The sequence below is a fragment of the Colobus angolensis genome, unplaced genomic scaffold (genome assembly GCF_000951035.1).
Source record: "Colobus angolensis palliatus isolate OR3802 unplaced genomic scaffold, Cang.pa_1.0 Scaffold9, whole genome shotgun sequence".
NCBI classification, from domain to species: Eukaryota; Metazoa; Chordata; class Mammalia; order Primates; family Cercopithecidae; genus Colobus; species Colobus angolensis.
In genome coordinates this window covers 6,976,387-6,985,779 of record NW_012122931.1, presented here as the reverse complement: position 1 = coordinate 6,985,779, position 9,393 = coordinate 6,976,387, and the positions used below count along the sequence as shown (strand labels likewise).

General features: G+C 48.5%; 1 protein-coding gene across 2 annotated transcripts in view; it reads right to left on the bottom strand.

Moving 5' to 3' along the window:
• Positions 1-9,393, bottom strand: part of CIZ1 (CDKN1A interacting zinc finger protein 1) — a 41,574-nt gene that overhangs the window by 31,119 nt on the left and 1,062 nt on the right. The gene's annotated exons all lie outside the window — the stretch shown is intronic.

The following is a 9,393-nucleotide window of genomic DNA, read 5'->3' as shown; positions in this document are numbered from 1 at the left end:
TTTTTTTTTTTTTAAGACAGGGTCAGCTGGGCGCGGTGGCTTACGCCTGTAATTCCAGCACTTTGGGAGGCTAAGGTGGGTGGATCACCTGAGGTCAGGAGTTTGAGACCAACCTGGCCAACGTAGTGAAACCCTGTCTCTACTAAAAATACAAAAAATTAGCTGGGCGTGGTGGTGGGCACCTGTAATCCCAGTTACTCAGGAGACTGAGGTAGGAGAATCGCTTGAACCTGGGAGGCAAAGGTTGCAGTAAGCCAAGATCATGCTATTGCACTCCAGCCTGGGAAACAAGAGCAAAACTCCATCTCAAAACAAAACAAAAAAAAAAGAGATATGGTCTTACTCTGTCTCCCAGTCTGGAGTGCAGTAGAACGATCACAGCTCACAGCTCACTGCAGCCTTTCCCTCGCTGGCTCAATGGAGCCTCCTACCTCAGCCTCCTGAACAGCTGGGACTACAGGCCCATGCCACCATGCCCAGCTAATTTTTGTATTTTTTTTTAAAGACAGGGGTTTCACTATGTTGCCCGGGCTGGTCTTGAACTCATAGGCTCAAGTGATTCTCCTGCCACAGTCTCCCAAAGTGCTGAGATTACAGGTGTGAGCCACCACACTCAGCCAAAATATTATTTATAATAGCTGTCTGGAAAAGAATCAACTTTAGGGGAATAGCTAAATAAGTCATGGTGTCACCTTTTAAGGAACAGTGCACAGCCATCAGAAATTATGTTTTCAAAGGATAAACACCCACAATATGATGTGAAGTGAGCTCACCAGCTTATAAAATGCAGGGACATTACCATCCCAGGTGTATAGTGGAGTGGACTCATGTTTTTGTTTTGTTTTGTTTTTTTGAGACAGAGTTTTGCTCTGTCACCCCGGCTGGAGTGCAGTGGTGTGATCTCGGCTCACTGCAGCCTCTGCCTCCCTGGTTTAAGTGATTCTCCTGCCTCAGCATCCTGAGTAGCTGAGACTACAGGCATGCGCCACCACACCTGGCTAATTTTTGTATTTTCAGTAGAGATGGGGTTTCACTGTGTTGACTAGGCTGGTCTGGAACTCCTGACCTCAAGTGATCTACCCACCTTGGCCTTCCAAAGTGCTAGGATTACAGGCGTGAGCCACTGTGCCAGGCCTTCCAGACCTATTCTGCTCCACTACTTTATCTATCTATCCCTTCTCATGGACTCTATCTATCCCTTCTCATGATGATGCCATATACTTTGATGATTATAGCTTTAGAATATGTTTACCTCTGATAGTGCAAGCCCCTGACATTGTCATTCTTTAAAAAATTTTTGCTAATTCCCAATTATGTATTTTTTTTCAGATACTTTATAGAATTTTGTCAAACCTTCCCCAGCCTCTGAAATCCCACCAGAATTTTTGTTTGTTTTTGAGGCAGAGTCTCGCTGTCTCGCCCAAACTGGAGTGCAGTGGTGCAATCTTGGCTCACTGCAACCTCTGCCTCCTGGGTTTGAGTGATTCTTGTGTCTCAACTTCCCAAGTAGCTGGGAATACAGGCGTGCGCCACCACACCCAGCTCATTTTTTGTATTTTTAGTAGAGATGGGGTTTCACCATGTTGGCCAGGCTGGTCTCGAAATCCTGACTTCAGATGGTCTGCCCTCCTTGGCCTCCCAAAGTGCTGGGATTACAGGCATGAGCCACCAAACCTAGACCTCATCAGAATTTTGATTGGTGTTGCACTAAATATGTTTAAACTGGAGAAAAACTAACATCTTTACCCCCGGTTTTTCAGTTTAAGGAGGTAAATGGGCCAGGTGTTATGACTCACACCTATAATCCCAATACTTTGAGAGGCCAAGGTGGGAGGATTCCTTGAGCCCAGAAATTCGAGACCAAGCTGGACGATATAGGGAGATCACCGTCTCTACAAATAACTAAAAATTAGCTGGGCATAGTGGTGCGTGCCTGTAGTCTCAGCTACTTGGGAGGTTGAGGTAAGAGGATCACTTGAGCCAGAGAGGTCAAGTCTACAGTGAGCCATGATCGTACCACTGCACTTCAGCCTTGGCAACAGAGCGAGACCCTGTCTCCAAAAAAAAAGGAAGAAGGAAGGAAGGAAGGAAGGAGAAAAGAATGAGGTGAATGTCTGATTTATTTATTTATTTATTTATTTATTTATTTGAGACAGAGTCTTGCTCTGTCTTCAGGCTGGAGTGCAGTGGCACAATCTCTGCTCAATGCAACTTCTGCCTCCCAGGTTCAAGCGATTCTCCTCAGCCTCCTGAGTAGCTGGGACTACAGGCATGTGCCACCATGCCTGGCTAATTTTTGTATTTTTAGTAGAGATGGGGTTTCACCATATTGGCCAGGATGGTCTCGATCTCTCGACCTCGTGATCCCCCCGCCTCAGCCTCTCAAAGTGCTGAGATTACAGGCGTGAGCCACTGCGCCCGGCCGTGAACATCTCTATTTATTCAAGCCTTGTGTTAAGTTACAGTTTCACAGGCCTCTTCACCTGGTACTTGAACGGTTTCTATGGTAGCTATTATTGCTATTTTCCCAGTACTCTTTCTAACTGGCTATTGACTATAGCTTCTTTATCTTGTAACCTACCACCTCCCCACCTTGCACTATTTCTGTCCTCAGCAATGTCGTGTGCCCATGATGGTAGAAAGCACCTGCCAAGTTGTCCTCATGTCCTTGGGACCCAGCTCAGAAGGAGAGAGAGTCTGTTATCAGGTCTGTGTGGTGAAGACTGATTAAATTAGTGAATGATGAGTGAATGAATGGATTGCTTCAGGATGCAATTTCCTCCCTCTTTCCTCGGGTTAGTGTTCATCATAGTAGCCCTTCGTGCCTTTGATATCTGTGTCCATCACCCTACAAAGGCACGTTCCAGTGAGGCACCCAGCATAGGTCATAAGGTGGGCCCCCCCACCAGATGCCCCAGCTCAGAATCCCTGGGAACAGGCTGTATTCGGCAACAGCTCCAAGTCAGACAAGAGGCAGAGAAATATATAAGACCATATGCTAATCACGTGGCCTCCCCAGTGGCTGTCGCCCACCTGTGCCTTTTCCTAAAAATAAATGGAGTGTGAAAGGCAGAGGACAGAGGCAGGGAATAGCCAGATGGGCACGAGCTTGTTGCTGCCCTTACCTTCCAGGGGACCCAGGGTAGGTCCTGACTTAGGGCTCTAGTTTGGCCATCTCTGCCAGACAGGACTGACTTGTGGATAACAGACTCTCTCTCCTTCCTTACCGCATCCAGCCACACCCTCTGCTACCTTCACAACACTGAAGAAGTTTCTTTGGACAGTGCAATGGTGATGATGGTTATAATGACACTATTTGTAGCTCTCATTATTCACCGTTCCAGGCACTGTTGGATGATTTACCTGAGTTATTATTACATTACTGAACCTTCACACAATCCTATGAGTTAGGGGTTATTATAATCCTCCTTTCACAGATGAAGAAACTGAATCTTTGGAAGGTAAAATGACTTGCCCAAGGTCATCAGGTTAGAAAGTGACAGAGGTGGGATTTGAGCACCAGGCAGTCTGGCTTCAGACCTAACCATGGCATGATCAGCACACATGGGCACCTGCCCTGTTCCAGGCTCACGGGCAGCCCTTCAACAGGAGATGAGGTGGTGCAGGCACAGACGCCGGGACTGCCAGAGCCCCAAAGCCCATAGGAAATATTGGTGCCCAGCCTGCAACCATGTAGAGAAGGCCCAGTCTGACCCAGCTGTTTCCTCAGCACTGACCCTACCCCAGGCTGTGCCAGGTGCCTTTGTTCCATGCACCTGGTCCCCTTAACCCCTCCCCTGTGACTCCCATTCCAGCAGAATGATTCCTGCATCTTATTAACCTCTTCATCCCCCTGTTGTCTTGCTGAGATCTGGCACAAAGTAGCCACTGATCCATACCTGTGGAAAAAATGAATGCATGAATGGATGACTCCAAAGAGTCAGACCCTGAGCAGACTTAGTGACTAAATTTAATGACTTGACCCTGGAGCTATGAACTAAGGCCACTGCTCAATTCAACTGGCATTTATTGAGCACCTATTGTGTAAGTATACAACACAAGCACTGTCAGAAAGGGCTCATGTTTTGGCCAGGCATGGTGGCTCATGCCTGTAATCCCAGTACTTTGGGAGGCCGAGGCGGTTGGATCACAAGGTCAGGAGATCAAGACCATCCTGGCCAACATGGTGAAACCCCACCTCTACTAAAATACAAAAAATTAGTCAGGCTTGGTGGCGAGTGCCTGCAGTCCCAGCTACTTGGGAGGCTGAGACAGGGGAATCGCTTGAATCCAGGAAGCGGAGGTTGCAGTGAGCTGAGATCGCACCACTGCACTCCAGCCTGGCGATAGAGCAAGACTCCATCTCAAAAAAAAAAAAAAAAGAAAGGGCTCATGTTTTATTTTATGTGCACTAAAAATATGTATTCTCCACACAGCATCCCTGGGAGAAAACCATCGATTAGCAGAACTGGCATAGTGTAGGATGTAAATAGGGAAGCTCTGAGTCAAACTGACATCTGTCCACACCTTGACTCCATCATTTCTTGGCTATATGACCTCAGACATGTTCTTCACTAACCTCTCTGTGCCTCAGTTTCCTCATCTGTCAAAGGAGGCTAATAAAACTTCTTTCTCGGCAGGGCATGGTGGCTCTCGCCTGTAATCCCAGCACTTTGGGAGGCCGAGGTGGGTGGATCACCTGAGGTCAGGAGTTCGAGACCAGCCTGGCCAACATGGTGAAACCCCATCTCTACTAAAAATACGAAAATTAGCCGGGCATGGTGGCATGTGTCTGTAATCCCAGCTACTTGGAAGGCTGAGGCAGGAGAATCGCTTGAACCTGGAAGGTGGAGGTTGCAGTGAGCTGAGATTGCACCATTGCACTCCAGCCTGGGTGACAAAAGCAAAACTCCGTCTCAAAAGAAAACTTCTTTCTCAAGGTTGGGAGACAGTACAGGTGAATCCCTCAGCACAGCAAATGGGCTGGGAGGAAATGCCCAGTAAACACTCCTGCTGTCAATAATCTGCCCAGGACTGGGCACGGTGGCCAACATCTGTAATCTCAGCACGTTGAGAGGCCGAGGCGGATGGGTAATTTGAGGCCAGGAGTTCAAAGCCAGCTTGGCCAACATGATGAAACCCTATCTGTACTAAAAACACAAAAATTAGCTGGGCATAATGGTGGGCACCTGTAATCCCAGGTACTCAGGAGGTGGAAGCAGGAGAATTGCTTGAGCCCGGGAGGCAGAGGTTGTAGTGAGCAGAGATCATGCCACTGCACTCCAGCTTGGAGCTGGAGCAAGACTCTGTCTCAAAAAAAAAAAAAATTCTGCCCGGCACAGTTGGTGGTCAAAACTTTGGGAGCTCAGCCACGGATGGTGGCTCACACCTATAGTGCCAGCACTTTGGGAGGCCAAAACAGTAGGATCGTTTGAAGCCAGGAGTTCAAAACCAACCTGGGCAACAAAGCAAGATCCCGTCTGTACAAAAATAAATTGTTTTAACTAACTGGCCATGGTGGTGTGCACTTGTAGTTTCAGCTATTTGGGTGACTGAGGCAGGAAGCTCACTTGAGCCCAGGAGTTTGAGGCTACAGGGAGCTGCGATTATGCTCCTGCAGCTCAATCCAGCCTGGGCAGCTGAGCAAGGTTTATCTTATCTCTAAAAACAAACCAAAGAACAAAAAAGCTTTGGGAGCTCAAGAGAGAGTCAAGAAGCCATTTCTTTTCTTTTCTTTTCTTTTTTTGAGAAGTCTTGCTCTGTCACCCGGGCTGGAGTGCATGGCATGATCTCGGCTTGATGCAACCACCACCCCTGCCTCCCGGGTTCAAGCAATTCTCCCACCTCAGCTTCCCAAGTACCTGGGATTACAGGCGGGGGCTACCGTGCCCAGCTAATTTTTGTGTATTTAGTAGAGATGGGGTTTTGCCACGTTGGACAGTCTGGTCTCGAACTCCTGGCCTCAAGTGATCCACCCATCTTGGCCTCCCAAAGAGCTGGGATTACAGGCGTGGGCCACCACATCTGGCCCTGAGATTCTTCTTTTCAACCAACTCTATGTGATGCCAGGCTGCTGGCCTGGTGTCAGTGATACAGCAGTATAGGATACTTAGTATGATCTCATTTCTGTAAAAACAAAATGAAACAAAATGAATATGTATATATATGAAAAACAAAGCCAGATAATAAAACCTAAGCTATAGTGGTTATCTCTAGGTGAGAGGATGGCCAGAAGTTTTTAAATACTTGTGTAAAGTCTGGTTTTACAATAACTTCCAATATTGCAATTAGGGGGAAAAAAGTAAAAAATAATAAAAGCTGGCTGGGCATAGTGGTTCACAGCTATAATCCCAGCATTTTAGGAGGCCGAGGCGGGCAGATCATGAGGTCAGGAGTTTGAGACCAGCCTGGCCAAGGTGGTGAAACCCCGTCTCTACTAAAAATACAAAAATTAGCTGGGCACGGTGGCAAGCGCCTGTAATCCCAGCTACTCAGGAGGTTGAGGCAGGAGAATTCCTTGAACCAGAGAGGGAGCGGTTGCAGTGAGCTGAGATCACACCACTGCACTCTAGCCTGAGTGACAGAGCAAGACTCCATCTCAAAAAGAAAGAAAGGAAGAAACACAAAAAATTAGCTGGGTGTGGTGGCACACGACTGTAGTCCCAGCTACTTGGGAGGCTGAGGCGGGAGAATTACTTGAACCCGGGAGGCAGAGGTTGCAATGAGCTGAGATCGCCACACTGCACTCCAGCCTGGGAGACAGAGTGAGACTACATCTTAAATAAATAAATAAATAAATAAAAAGGCTGGGTGCAGTGGCTCATGCCTGTAATCCCAACACTTTGGGAGGCTGAGGCAGGGAGATCACAAGTCAAGAGATCGAGACCATCCCGGCCAACATGGTGAAACCCCGTCTCTACTAAAAATACAAAAAAAATAGCCAGGTGTGGTGGCACGTGCCTGTAGTCCCAGCTACTTGGGAGGCTGAGGCAGAAGAGTCGCTTGAACCCGGGAGATGGAGGTTGCAGTGAGCCAAGATCGCATCACTGCACTTCAGCCTGGGCAACAGAGCGAGACTCCACCTCAAAAAACAAACAAACAAACAAAAAATACAAAAATTAGCTAGGCGTGGTGGTGGCACATGCCTGTAATCCCAGCTACTTGGGAGGCTGAAGCAGGAGAATCGCTTGAACCCAGGAGGCAGAGGTTGCAGTGAGCTGAGGTCGCGCCACTGCACTCCAGCCTGGTGGCAGAGTGAGGCTCCGTCTCAAAAACAAATAAAATAAATAAATAAATAATATTAAAAGCCCGCCATGATGCCCTCTAGGCAGACATCTATAAACTGCACCCCCTCCTGGTGCCACTCATCCAGGCTCCCATCTCTGCCTTCTTTTGTCCTCAGAGCATAATAACAGGTTGGCATGGAACAGCTGCCAGGATGCAAGTTGTGTGGCACTGATGCTCCAGCTGTCTGGTGAGCTGTCATCATTGGCATCCTCACAGCTGCAGCTTAATAAGGGTCCACTGAGCACCAGGCCTGGGCTGTACCCTACACAGGCATTTGATCTATTATTATCCCCATTATCCAGATTAGTTAACTGAGGTTCAGAAACGTGGAGGGACCTGGGTCATGCAGCTTGTTTAAGGCCCAGATTAGGCTCCTAATCCACTCCCTTGTGCTACTAGGGAGAGGGCCTGCTTGTTCTCCATGCCTGCCTCGAAGATTTCTCCCCACAAGGGTCACTCTCTGATCACCATCTTCACAATAGCAACACCACCCTACCCCGCCCCTGCTTTCTGCCTCTGCAGGGCACACCATCTAACAGGGCCATCGGTATTGCCCTATTTGCATATTGTCTGTCTTTTTCCACTGAATTGTCAGCCACATGTGGGTAAGGACTTTGTCCATTTTGCTCACTGCTTTACCTCTGGAGTCTAGCGTAGTACCTGGCTCAACAAATATGCATTAAATGGATGAGTAAGTGAACAGTCTTCAATTCACAGACCACTTTGTCAGCAGTGCCCCCACACTGTTCACAGCACAGGGAAATGACTCACTGACTCCCCATAAGCACAGTGTAGGCTAGCCTTCCCTTCCTAGCCTCCGCCATGAATACTAATTAGGTTTCTTAAATGCAGAGGTGGATGGCTGGACTCAGGGCCCCATGGTCTCTCCATGTGAAAGGGTAAGCAGGGCAGGATTGTAGGAGCCTTGGATTTGAATCCCACTGCTTTTTTTTTTTTTTTTTGAGATGGAGCCTGTCGCCCAGGCTGGAGTGCAGTGGCGCGATCTTGGCTCACTGCAAGCTTTGCCTCCCGGGTTCATGCCATTCTCCTGCCTCAGCCTCCTGAGTAGCTGGGACCACAGACGCCTGCCACCATGCCCGGCTAATTTTTTGTATTTTTAGTAGAGACGTGTTAGCCAGGATGGTCTCGATCTCCTGACCTCGTGATCCGCCCGCCTCGGCCTCCCAAAGTGCTGGGATTACAGGCATGAGCCACCTTGCCCAGCCGAATCTCACTGTTTTATGCTGTTTTACCACCATCCTGATGGGCTGGAGCAAAGATTTCCACTCTCTAGGGCAAAAGCTTCCAACTCTCCCAAGAAGGGCCTTTCAGGCGTCAGGGCCTCCGCACTTGCTGGTCATTCAGCCTGGCATGCTCTTCCCCCGATCTGCTTGCTGCCGGCTCCTTCTCATCGTTCTGGTCTCTTCTTAAATGTCACTTCTGCAGAGAAGTCCCCCGACTCCTCCCAAGTCAATGTGAACTTTCCACACCCACAATGATACCTTTTTTCACACTGTTTATTTCCTCCATCCTTCTTACTATAAACTATTTTCATTTTTACTATTTCATGTATCTGCTTATTCATTTACTGTCGGTCTCACCAGCTTGATGCAAGATCTATGAGGGCAGAGGCCTTGGCTGTCTAATTCGTTGCTCAATCTTCAGTGCCTAGGACAGGGCCTGGCTTCTAGCAGGTACCTAGTAAATATTTGTTAAATTCATGCTCCAAATTTCTCCTTCTAGAAACAAGGAAACTGAGGACCAAAGGCAGAAAGGGACATGTTGGAGATCAGAGTCAGGATCTAGGGGTAGAAAGCCGCGAGGTGAAGGGGAACTCCGGGTCAGGAAGCTATGACCTCGGAGGAAGCCCATCTACTCTCCAGGCCTCAGTTTCCTCATCGGTAAGATAGAGTGAAACAGCCATGACCACTATCCAAGAGGCCTCGTACTAGGAGTGAGACCCCACCCATTGACAAATATATTCTGCGCAGCATCCGTCCGCGCACCCTAGACACTGCTAAAGCACCCCGAAAGCCGCAGAAGGTTAAAACTACAACACCCATGGTGCCGCGGGCGGCGCCTGCGCACGGCGGCCGGCCCGCAGCG